Here is a 2,500-nt window from a genome sequence, read left to right as displayed (position 1 = left end):
TTCACATGTCCAAAAATTCAGCCAGAATCAATAATGTGGGGGAGCATTTGCTCCCCCACATTATGGCCGAGGGCATGAGATCTTTAAAAGGCCCCTTTCTGCACACAATAATGGCTTACGGCCATACCACCCTGAACACGCCCGATCTCGTCCGATCTCGGAAGCTAAGCAGGGTCGGGCCTGGTTAGTACTTGGATGGGAGACCGCCTGGGAATACCAGGTGCTGTAAGCTTTTTCATTTTTTTCATCATATGCTTTTCTTTCATCATATAGAGACATATTCACATGTCCATAAATTCAGCCAGAATCAATAATGTGGGGGAGCATTTGCTCCCCCACATTATGGCCGAGGGCATGAGATCTTTAAAAGGCCCCTTTCTGCACAAAATAATGGCTTACGGCCATACCACCCTGAACACGCCCGATCTCGTCAGATCTCGGAAGCTAAGCAGGGTCGGGCCTGGTTAGTACTTGGATGGGAGACCGCCTGGGAATACCAGGTGCTGTAAGCTTTTTCATTTTTTTCATCATATGCTTTTCTTTCATCATATAGAGACATATTCACATGTCCAAAAATTCAGCCAGAATCAATAATGTGGGGGAGCATTTGCTCCCCCACATTATGGCCGAGGGCATGAGATCTTTAAAAGGCCCCTTTCTGCACAACATAATGGCTTACGGCCATACCACCCTGAACACGCCCGATCTCGTCAGATCTCGGAAGCTAAGCAGGGTCGGGCCTGGTTAGTACTTGGATGGGAGACCGCCTGGGAATACCAGGTGCTGTAAGCTTTTTAATTTTTTTCATCATATAGAGACATATTCACATGTCCAAAAATTCAGCCAGAATCAATAATGTGGGGGAGCATTTGCTCCCCCACATTATGGCCGAGGGCATGAGATCTTTAAAAGGCCCCTTTCTGCACACAATAATGGCTTACGGCCATACCACCCTGAACACGCCCGATCTCGTCCGATCTCGGAAGCTAAGCAGGGTCGGGCCTGGTTAGTACTTGGATGGGAGACCGCCTGGGAATACCAGGTGCTGTAAGCTTTTTCATTTTTTTCATCATATAGAGACATATTCACATGTCCAAAAATTCAGCCAGAATCAATAATGTGGGGGAGCATTTGCTCCCCCACATTATGGCCGAGGGCATGAGATCTTTAAAAGGCCCCTTTCTGCACACAATAATGGCTTACGGCCATACCACCCTGAACACGCCCGATCTCGTCCGATCTCGGAAGCTAAGCAGGGTCGGGCCTGGTTAGTACTTGGATGGGAGACCGCCTGGGAATACCAGGTGCTGTAAGCTTTTTCATTTTTTTCATCATATGCTTTTCTTTCATCATATAGAGACATATTCACATGTCCAAAAATTCAGCCAGAATCAATAATGTGGGGGAGCATTTGCTCCCCCACATTATGGCCGAGGGCATGAGATCTTTAAAAGGCCCCTTTCTGCACAACATAATGGCTTACGGCCATACCACCCTGAACACGCCCGATCTCGTCAGATCTCGGAAGCTAAGCAGGGTCGGGCCTGGTTAGTACTTGGATGGGAGACCGCCTGGGAATACCAGGTGCTGTAAGCTTTTTCATTTTTTTCATCATATAGAGACATATTCACATGTCCAAAAATTCAGCCAGAATCAATAATGTGGGGGAGCATTTGCTCCCCCACATTATGGCCGAGGGCATGAGATCTTTAAAAGGCCCCTTTCTGCACACAATAATGGCTTACGGCCATACCACCCTGAACACGCCCGATCTCGTCCGATCTCGGAAGCTAAGCAGGGTCGGGCCTGGTTAGTACTTGGATGGGAGACCGCCTGGGAATACCAGGTGCTGTAAGCTTTTTCATTTTTTTCATCATATGCTTTTCTTTCATCATATAGAGAAATATTCACATGTCCAAAAATTCAGCCAGAATCAATAATGTCCCCACATTATGGCCGAGGGCATGAGATCTTTAAAAGGCCCCTTTCTGCATACAATAATGGCTTACGGCCATTCCACTCTGAACACGCCCGATCTCAGAAGCTAAGCAGGGTCGGGCCTGGTTAGTACTTGGATGGGAGACCGCCTGGGAATACCAGGTGCTGTAAGCTTTTTCATTTTTTTCATCATATGCTTTTCTTTCATCATATAGAGACATATTCACATGTCCAAAAATTCAGCCAGAATCAATAATGTGGGGGAGCATTTGCTCCCCCACATTATGGCCGAGGGCATGAGATCTTTAAAAGGCCCCTTTCTGCACACAATAACGGCTTACGGCCATACCACCCTGAACACGCCCGATCTCGTCAGATCTCGGAAGCTAAGCAGGGTCGGGCCTGGTTAGTACTTGGATGGGAGACCGCCTGGGAATACCAGGTGCTGTAAGCTTTTTCATTTTTTTCATCATATAGAGACATGGCCGAGGGCATGAGATCTTTAAAAGGCCCCTTTCTGCACAACATAATGGCTTACGGCCATACCACCCTGAACACGCCC

At 47.4% G+C, this 2,500-nt stretch overlaps 9 non-coding genes and 1 pseudogene across 9 annotated transcripts in view; all 10 read left to right on the top strand.

The window, feature by feature from the left end:
* Positions 1 to 113: 113 nt before the first annotated feature.
* LOC114917894 (5S ribosomal RNA) lies at positions 114 to 232 on the top strand. Its single transcript, XR_003806557.2, has one exon. It is a non-coding gene; the product is annotated as a 5S ribosomal RNA (ribosomal RNA).
* A 161-nt stretch (positions 233 to 393) lies between these two features.
* Positions 394 to 512, top strand: LOC136178341 (5S ribosomal RNA). Its single transcript, XR_010665749.1, has one exon. It is a non-coding gene; the product is annotated as a 5S ribosomal RNA (ribosomal RNA).
* A 161-nt stretch (positions 513 to 673) lies between these two features.
* Positions 674 to 792, top strand: LOC136178339 (5S ribosomal RNA). Its single transcript, XR_010665748.1, has one exon. It is a non-coding gene; the product is annotated as a 5S ribosomal RNA (ribosomal RNA).
* Positions 793 to 935: 143 nt separating this feature from the next.
* LOC114917476 (5S ribosomal RNA) lies at positions 936 to 1,054 on the top strand. Its single transcript, XR_003806185.2, has one exon. It is a non-coding gene; the product is annotated as a 5S ribosomal RNA (ribosomal RNA).
* A 143-nt stretch (positions 1,055 to 1,197) lies between these two features.
* Positions 1,198 to 1,316, top strand: LOC114917466 (5S ribosomal RNA). The gene has a single exon (XR_003806175.1). It is a non-coding gene; the product is annotated as a 5S ribosomal RNA (ribosomal RNA).
* A 161-nt stretch (positions 1,317 to 1,477) lies between these two features.
* Positions 1,478 to 1,596, top strand: LOC136178338 (5S ribosomal RNA). Its single transcript, XR_010665747.1, has one exon. It is a non-coding gene; the product is annotated as a 5S ribosomal RNA (ribosomal RNA).
* Positions 1,597 to 1,739: 143 nt separating this feature from the next.
* On the top strand, positions 1,740 to 1,858 carry LOC136178278 (5S ribosomal RNA). Its single transcript, XR_010665662.1, has one exon. It is a non-coding gene; the product is annotated as a 5S ribosomal RNA (ribosomal RNA).
* Positions 1,859 to 2,003: 145 nt separating this feature from the next.
* Positions 2,004 to 2,112, top strand: LOC136178271 (5S ribosomal RNA; annotated as a pseudogene).
* A 161-nt stretch (positions 2,113 to 2,273) lies between these two features.
* On the top strand, positions 2,274 to 2,392 carry LOC114917484 (5S ribosomal RNA). The gene has a single exon (XR_010665746.1). It is a non-coding gene; the product is annotated as a 5S ribosomal RNA (ribosomal RNA).
* Positions 2,393 to 2,470: 78 nt separating this feature from the next.
* Positions 2,471 to 2,500, top strand: part of LOC136178407 (5S ribosomal RNA) — a 119-nt gene continuing 89 nt past the window's right edge. The window contains exon 1 of the ribosomal RNA XR_010665846.1: positions 2,471 to 2,500. This exon is cut by the window's right edge and continues 89 nt beyond it. This is a non-coding gene — a ribosomal RNA (5S ribosomal RNA).

This window comes from Labrus bergylta, chromosome 24 (assembly GCF_963930695.1).
Source record: "Labrus bergylta chromosome 24, fLabBer1.1, whole genome shotgun sequence".
Classification (NCBI taxonomy): domain Eukaryota; kingdom Metazoa; phylum Chordata; class Actinopteri; order Labriformes; family Labridae; genus Labrus; species Labrus bergylta.
Note: the sequence above shows the minus strand (reverse complement) of the source record. Positions and strands in the feature narration are given on the sequence as shown.